Here is a 9,408-nt window from a genome sequence, read left to right as displayed (position 1 = left end):
TAAAAATTTCCGGATATCATCCGGGTTTCAGACTGTTTGTTAAATAAATCTAATGAAAGACTGAAATTTCTATTTAATTTTTTTTAGATTTCTGTTGAATCCTTAGTTGTAATTTTAATACAGTGAATCCTCGATTTTGTCACCCCCATGATGCATTTTAGGGGACAAATTGGGGACAGTGACAAAATCGGGTTAATTTGAAAAAGCACTCTGTTTCTAATAATTGCGTTGAAATTAATCAGAAAAAATCATCACTGCGTCATTCAAAATAGTATAGTGTGTTTTTTATGTGCTACACTAGTTTACAAAATTTAAAAAAAAATCGTGAACTTGATTAACTGACCAACATTTTTAATGTAACATCGGGCGCTGAATCCGAAAATGAAATTCAAAAAAATCTCAGTAGAACCGTTTTTGAGTTATGCTACAAATATGAAATTTCGAAAAAATTAAAAAAGTTCTTGTGTTTAGATTAAAATATCTCGGACGGCAAAACAGTAATTTGAAATCCCTCTTTTGCATATTGAAGGTGAATAAGTTTTCTATCGATCATCTGAACACTGTTTTTGCGTTTGACCAACAGTATTGTTGATATTAGTGACTTTATGACAAAAAAAATTATAAAAAACGCATTTTTTAGAGAAAATTTCTGATCTGAAAAATCTGATTTTCTTTTGCGCTTAAATTTCAATTCAAAACAAAGATTTCAAGTGGTTATTTATCAAAATCGGTTGAAAATTGAAGAAGTTATGGCTACTTTACCATAATTGAATTTTTTGGAGTTTTTAATAATTTAACGAACCGCACTACACTTATCATAGTATAGGAAGAATGAAACATGATAAATCTCGCTCGCTCCAAGTCAAAATTGTTTATGAGCTTACCAGAAGGTCACATGCCAAGTTTCAGGAAGATCTGAACGTAGGGAGGGGTTGCTTGAGTCTCAAACGTGAATAAAATTTTGAGGTTTTTTGCCCGGAAGAAACGAAAAATACTGGTTTTTTATCAATAACTTTTTTCATCACTAGCTGATTGTTTTTTATGGTTAATTTTCTTAAAGCCTAAGCTGAGACAAATATTTCACCCGAAGACTGTAACACGATTGGTTTTGAAACAGAAAAGTTATTGCGGTTCAAAGGCCGCAAATTTTGTCCAACACGCAATGAGTACTTTTTACGCATTGCGTTTTATACCACAATTTTCGACCAAAATACAATCTTTGAACCGCAATAACTTTTCTGTTTCAAATCCAATCGTGTTACAGTCTTCGGGTGAAATATTTGTCTCAACTTAGGCTTTAAGAAAATCAACCATAAAAAACAATCAGCTAGTGATGAAAAAAGTAATTGATGAAAAACCAGTATTTATTTATTTACGTTTAAAACCTAAGCAACCCCTCCCTATGGTCAGATCTTTCTGAAACTTGGCATGTGACCTTCTGGTAAGCTAATAAATAATTTTGACTTAGAGCGAGTGAGATTTATCATGTTTAATTCTTCCTATACTATGATAAGTGTAGTGCGGTTCGTTAAATTATTAAAAACTCCAAAAATTTCAATTATGGTAAAGTAGCCATAACTTCTTCAATTTTCAACCGATTTTGATAAATAACCACTTGAAATCTTTGTTTTAAATTGAAATTTAAGCGCGAAAGAAAATCAGATTTTTTGAATGCTACCATTGAGTCTAAAACTTTTGTTGAAACAAAATTTTCTCTAGAAAAATGCGTTTTTTATAATTTTTTTTGTCATAAAGTCACTAATATCAACAATAGGGGAGCATGAGGATACTTGATCCCTGGGGATACTTGATTCCTTAGCTATATCTTTTTTTTTTTTTTTTGTTTCGATTATAGTCGTTTTACCATCATTATGGCATTCGCGACTCTATCAACGTTACAGTTGGCGGATCGTTATTGAAAAACTTATCCGGTACAACTGTGTTCGATGTTTACTCTTGGGCTCGAACTCGCGGACATCTGCTCAGGAGGCAACAGACTTGCCAACTGAGCTATATCACAAGCCCGCTTAGCTATATCTGAAAACTGGAATGTCTTACAAAGATCAAATGTTCTAGAAAAATGTGCAAAAATGTGCAAAATATCAATGCCTGTAGTTTAACATTTTTTAACAAAATAATTGTTTGAGTAATTGAACTTTGTTTGAAAAATTTCACAAAATGTAACTTGAAGATCTTTTTTCATCACTTTAAAATGTTCCTTATATGGGAAAATTATGAAAAAAATATTTGTTCCAATGTATCAATCATTCGAGCGTAAAATGAACTTCATAATGCCATATTTTCAATGTAATGGAAAACTCTCAACTTTTTTCAGAAAAAGTTTTCTAAAATGTTGATTATGGGTATAATTGACCCCTAGAGTTGGGTACAATTGATCCCCCCTCCAAACGGCATATTCTTCTTCTGAATTGATCGTTATGTTTGCTGATTACGAAATTACTAATATTTATCCAAAAACTAATATTTATCAAACAATTGTCTGAAGAAGAGAGCAAAAATAATTAATTTTCTCTTAATTATGAAAAATAGCACCTTTAAGTATGCAATGTTATTGTTGAGACAAAGTTATAGAATTTTCTTCTTATGTCTGCTATAAATTGTGAAATGAGAACAAACATGACCAAAATAGTCAAATAACATTCTATCTTGGGGTTTGGTTGGATTTTTATACAAGGATTAGGGCTTCCTGAATAAAAGATCAAGTCTCCTTCAATAGGGGATCAAGTCTCCCCTAACTTCAGAAAAATCGCAATTTTTTTACTCCCACGAAAATGCTTCTAGTTCATCAACGGGTTCAATTATCGATCTAATTTTATGAGCATAGAAACTTGAAGTTACAAGCTGTCAGAAAATGTCGAAGACGGCGAGTTGCTAAATTTTTCCAAAAAGATATGGTGAAAATAAGAAAAGGGGATCAAGTATCCCCACTCTCCCCTACTGTTGGTCAAACGCAAAAACAGTGTTCAGATGATCGATAGAAAACTTATTCACCTTCAAAATGCAAGAGAGTGATTTCAAATTACTGTTATGCCGTCCAAGATATTTTAATCTCAATACAAGAACTTTTTTAATTTTTTTGAAATTTCATATTTGGAGCATAGCTCAAAACCGATTTTACATTGGAAATGACCTTCAGTTCACTGAGTTCAAAAATGCTGTAAACTAGTGCTATTAGTTGCTGATTAATGCCTTAAGTCTCTTTTTCATCAAAATATCATAAAATTTTGTAGCTTTGTTTCTTAAAACACTCGGTTTGGACCGGTATAATCAAGAAGAATTAATGATCCCCAGTGATTGAAATCCCAATGATCGAATAAAAAAACAAGGTATTAAAACAATTTTGTAAAAAAAAAATTGACAAATGGGGGAGCATTCCTTCTGCTTATTCGAATGAAGCTGTACGGATATTAGACAACATAGTTGATTGGACTGATGCTTCAGATTTCTCGAGAAATCTCATCTTCTTGTGGTGAATTTGGAAAATTGCTTTGAAGAAAGCTCAATTAAGGCGCTCAGAGCCAAAAGGGTATAAGAATAAATAGTCGCTTTAAAGATTGTAATGTCAACCGATTTTTCACTTTTCAAACTATGTGTGGTTCTTTTTTCAGATTTTAAGAGTTGTCTTTACTGTTGTGTTTAACCTAAAAATGAGTAAGATGAGAGCGAGAGCGGATGGACAAATGGAACCTGATCACCCTATTTCAAATAAGGAAATAAATTCTCGTTCTTTAGTATCTTGAACGTGGAACCGTATTATCGATCTTTTATTAAAACCATATTTTTTCATTCAACCTCCACCTGCTGGAATACATCATTTTATAATATTCACAAACCTACTTTTGCGTTCGAAAGAAAAATACAAATTTTCGAAAAATATATGGAAATTGGTATAGCACAACCACTTGAAAGCGTCGTTAATTTTTTTTTGATTGTATTCACCAAATTTATTACTGTTCAAATGTGAACGAAAACACTTAAATAAAATTGTACATCTTCTCTTTGTGTCATTCATAGGTCGCTATCGATGTTATCAGGTTGTAAAACAATGTTGTCAATTGACGCGATATCAATTAATAATCATCCCAAACGGAGAATGTATAAAACTGAGTATTTTTACACTAAATAAAAAATGGTGACAATATCGGGTAAAAAAGTGTCAAAATCGGGGGCAGGCATTATCAGGGCGTGACAAAATCGGGGATTCACTGTACTGCTGATGTTATTTAAAGGAAATATAAAATTTCTAGTAATTTTTTTTCTTTTTACATACTCGTTTTTCAAATACTCGTGCAGACCCGGCCGTGTGGATACTAATTTCACAGAATTTTGAGAAAATTTTCATCGCGGAATCTGTGTCACAGAACACAGAATTTTTAAATATTCGCAGATTTCACAGACTTTTTTTTAATTTTAAGGATTTCCAAAATTATTTTTTTAAGCCAGTATAAAATTTAGATTTCTTAATTTGAATTAGGAAAAAAAATTAAGATTTATAAGCGAAGCTTTTAACGTTTGAACAGCTGATATTAGGGTGGCAGCCTGATGGGTCATGTCGAATTTAGAAAATCAACCAAATTAATATTGAAAATTGGCCCAAAAAACTGACTTCTGCAATATTTCAGCGCAACGGGTGGGGGTGCACCAAAGCGTTTTGGTTTTTTATTCTAAAACATCACCTAAGAGGGGAGCAAAAAATCTGAAAATTTGAATTCTTAATTTTGATGCCTAAATACTTCAAAATGCATAAAATGACAAAATCTGGCGTGATCTAAAAATATTTTTGGATCAATTATCAACTTTAGGAGATTAAAAATCACTTAAGGAGAAGATCAAGGCAAATCCGGAAAGCCAAAATTTTGCTTGTGATGCAAAATTACCTAAAACTTCTTAACCCTTTAATGCATAGTGTTGTTTTAAAACAACAGTTATCAAAATCCAAATATCTTGAATACGCGTGGATATTTTTGAGTGATGTATTCACAAAAAATATTCTAGAGATTAAAAGAAACTAGCCCATAGTATTTTTAATACGATATTTCATTGTATGTGTGAGATATCGAACAAAGTGTTCAGAAAAATAGCAAAAATCAAATTTATTTATTTTTTTGAAAAAAGTACTTTTTGGAAAATCGCTGTTATCTCTTCAGATTTTAAAATTCTAACAAATTTTTTTATCTCCATCAATCACAAACACCTTCCTGCACTCAATTTACAAGGTTTTGAAGAAATTAGCAAAACCGTTTTGAAAAGAACTAAGAATTTCAAAAATTATTTTTCAACTTTTATGGACCATAACTTTCGTATTACTCAAAATAACGACTTCAAACCTGTTGAGTTTTGATATTCGAATTAAAATGTTATTATTTTACTGAATCAATAACTGGAATTCTCATTTAAAAAAAGTCATGCATTAAAGGGCATGCATTGTTCGAGATCTGGAGCTATCTTCAGAAAAAAAAAATTGGCCAAAAATCGACTACTGAGATGGTTTTCCAAAAATCGACCTGTTTCCCGAGTCCCAGAAAGTCGATTTATGACCAAAATTCATAGTTTTTCAAGATAACACCAGGTGTTCAAGTTTATTGCATTTTTAAGTCATTTAGAATTTAAATTTCATTTTAAATATTTCTGATTTACTTTGGTCCCCCCTATGGTGATTTTTGAGGGTCAAAGAATCGAAATTTTGAGCTCTTTTGCGCGACTTCTAATTGTAGTCTAATTGAGCTCAAATTTTGCACCAGTCGGTTTTCTGGGCCAATCTATAAAATGTATTTGGCTGGTTATCAAAGTTCGATCATAATTTTTTCTCATACATCCCTTGTCGACCTAGTGTATATGTTTCGCGATGAAAGTGTTATCATTGTTAATGTTTAATTTTAATTTCAATGTGATGTTTCAAATAAATTACTGATGAATATAAGCTTTAAATCGAAATAAAGTGCCGTAGAAATATGTCATTCCATTAAGTATCAAGTATTTTGAAAACCAGTTTAAAATCCTGTAAAACGTTGAAAAATCGTAAAAATTTTTGACTGTTGAATAGTTCAGGCAGATAAAAAAAAATCATGAATCAAACAATTTTTAGTTTCTTGATTCATCAAGTTTCTTGTTACTTCGCTTTTAATAACAACTTTAAACATTTTTTTAATATTTATATATAATAGGTTTTATAATTCAAACGTTGTTGCCAGCCAAAATTGAATTACCTTATTTTTTGAGGTAAGGTTTATGTTTTTGACCGTAGATGATGTATAGAAATTTGAATTTGGCATTTTTCGGTCTTGGATGTAGATCAAACAACTATAGTTTTTGAAATACCGGACGTTTCAACCCTTGAAAAAGACCAACAAAACTGGACGAAATGTCGGGTATTTTAAAAACAATAGTTGTTTGATCTGCATCCAAGACCGAAAAAATCCAAATTAAAATTTCTTAACGTTTTATTTTACATAGATTGCTAGATGGCACGGTTAACATATATGACATGGAAATAATTCAAAAACCTTTTACAAGAAATGAACATTAATAACATTTCACGTAAACAGAAGCTACTAAACAAGCTACTGAAAAAATCAGGAAAAACTTAAATATTATTTAAAGAAAAACTTTAAAGTGATGATTTTTAAAGGGTTATGTTCAGAAAAGTTAATTTTTTTTAACCCGAAATATGAAAGAATTAATAAGAAATTATGAATGGATGGGTTCAAACTTTCAGGTGATACGAAAATGGAACCTAATCGAGAAAATTAAAAAAAAATGAAAAATGTTATCAAAGCTCCCTTAGTTTACGGTACATGAATTAAACTAAATGTAAAATGTAAAATAGGACTTCGTGGTGGACTGACGCGAGGAATGGGTCAATTATAACTCAACATATTTTATATCACACTAGAACATTCTTCGACGGAAATAAAAGCCAGAAAAGACGGACTATTGAGAAATTTTTCGCAGATCTCTGAAATTCTTTCAATGCTTCTCAAGATATCCAACACAAAATTGTCTTACCGTTAATGTCATTTTGAATTATTTATAATTTGATAAATGTTGTTCAACAATCCTCATTTTCTAAATACATTTTCAAGCACTGATAAACTTATTTTCACCTTCCAAAAGACGCTGTTCATTATTTTCCCGAAAATCGCCTCAAATGGCTAAGCAGTAAATTTTCAAGTCCTAATCCCTCCGGCTTAGACATCGTCGACCGCCCGTACTAAACGGTTTAGGAGGGCTCATTGTAATAGATTTTGCGACCAGTGCCTAAAGTGTCCTCTTAGTGTCACGGGGGAAAATTGCCTTACCACAAAGCCGAGAGGAAACAAAAACGCAACTCACCCACCCACACACCGAATTTTGTGTAAACGGAAGGCTGAATGGCAAAGGAACAACACCCCAAGAGGCATTAATCCCGGACCACTCATTACCGGCCTCTGTTTTTGGGAAAACAAGGTCGAGAAAAAGAAACGATCCTGCTGTGGTGTACGGTTTTTGGCAGCGCCCCCGCTTTTTCCGAGAGCAAACCGTTTAACTTCATCGGGGTAATAAAGTTGGCTTTTTATAATAAACATTCCTTTTGACTCGGAAAGGAGCACATTTGTTGAGTGGAAAATTCCTGCCTACAACAATTGCCGTTCTTTATGATTGTTATAGCTGTTGAGTAATTGCATTCACCATATGAAACTGTTGTTAACAAAAACATTATTGTAGTTATGACTAATCTATTGCTGTAATTTCCGGAAGATGATGAAATCATCTTTAATAAGTTTCTAAACAAGAACTTGTTCAAACCACCATAAGATGAAGAATGATCAGGTAAAAAAGTAGAGATTTGTTTTTTCAAAAGGTTTTAAAGTGGAACAAAACTTTTCTCCGAATTTGTTAAGAATCTTTTAACAGAAGCCTTTGGAATGTCTTTTTTCACCAAGCTTCTAAGTTCAAACATGCTAATCATGTTTGGAATTTGCAGGTGATTTTTCAACTTTAAGATTCTTCTTTCATGATAATGATTTTTTCCAAATTTATTGTTTTTTCCTTAATCTATTTAATTTTTCAATTCATGTCGATACGTTATAAAAGATCCCATAACAAATACTTGTTTCTCTCTTTAAAAAATTTCTTTGACGATTCATTGATTTTAATGCCCTGAACAAAAATATTGTGAACCGATTTGATTTTCTATCTATTGTATGTATTTATGTTGTATGCATCATTAGTTAAAATAAATCGTTTTTGAGACTTAGCTTCCTTTCACTTGAAGGCTTGCTCTAATTTTTTAAATTAGAAATAATCTATATATATAAAAATGAATGTTTGTCTGTCTGTCTGTTCCCTATAGACTCGGAAACTACTGAACCGATCATCGTCAAAATTGGCATCTGAGGGTTTTTGAGGCCGGGGATGGTTTCTGTAACAGTCAAAACTCCATCCGACTTAAGGGAGGGGGGGCTTCCATACAAAATTTGTAGTTTTTCGAAACAAATTGAAGTCATGACATCCATTTTCTCGAGATTTTTTCTTCCTTTGGGCGGTTTGTTTTTCGTCTCCATGGTCGAGGCGTCGCGAGCCAACGTCGCAAAAGAATAGTGACCATGGCATAGCATACTGATCAGTGGGAAGATTTTGGCGCGTATTCCTCAACCAAGAATATTTTCAATGCAAGGGGTGGCGATATGAAGCCTTGATGTGATTTTTTTCTACTTGATTCCTAGCTCATTTGTACAGCACATGGTTATGAATGACGCCTAGATGTGACCCAGATTGACATTTTGCCGATCGAATAAAACATACCTATACATTTTTTTTGCCAAAATCTGAAATAGAAAAGTCATGACATCCATTTTTAGAGATTTTCTTTTATTTGAGGGGTTTGTTTTTCGTCTCTATGGTCCATAGTACTTTGAAATATACAAGGTAGGCTAAAGCTTAGTTCTTTTAGAAATGGGACACTTTCATTTGCTAATAGCTCGTTAACTAGTTATTGGATATTAAAAATTTTGACAGCATTTTGTTGCCTGTAAAAAGCACTATTCGACCTATTTTTTCCAAAATTTAAAATTTACGCGTTTTTGAGATATGTAAGATGTAAGAGAAAAAGAAAAAAATAATTTTGCACAGTTTCCTTTAAAGTTCGTCATTATCAAATTGATAGCTGACAAAACCGTTGATTATTCAAAGAATTACTGAGTTATTGTGGTGGATAAGTATGCAAACACTGTCAATAATGTCCACAAAGTTCAAATCAAGCATTGGAGTGAAGCACATGATTGGCAACAACGGTTAAGGATCATCAAGGAAGTCAAGTCTCATACCAGCATTTTTAATTTTCAATAAACGAAAAACTAAGGGTAGATCGCTGAAATGTCCAAAACAATTTTCTCCGATAAGCTGATA

This window comes from Uranotaenia lowii, chromosome 3 (assembly GCF_029784155.1).
Source record: "Uranotaenia lowii strain MFRU-FL chromosome 3, ASM2978415v1, whole genome shotgun sequence".
Classification (NCBI taxonomy): domain Eukaryota; kingdom Metazoa; phylum Arthropoda; class Insecta; order Diptera; family Culicidae; genus Uranotaenia; species Uranotaenia lowii.
The sequence above is the reverse complement of the archived record's forward strand: the minus strand, read 5'-3'. Positions refer to the sequence as shown.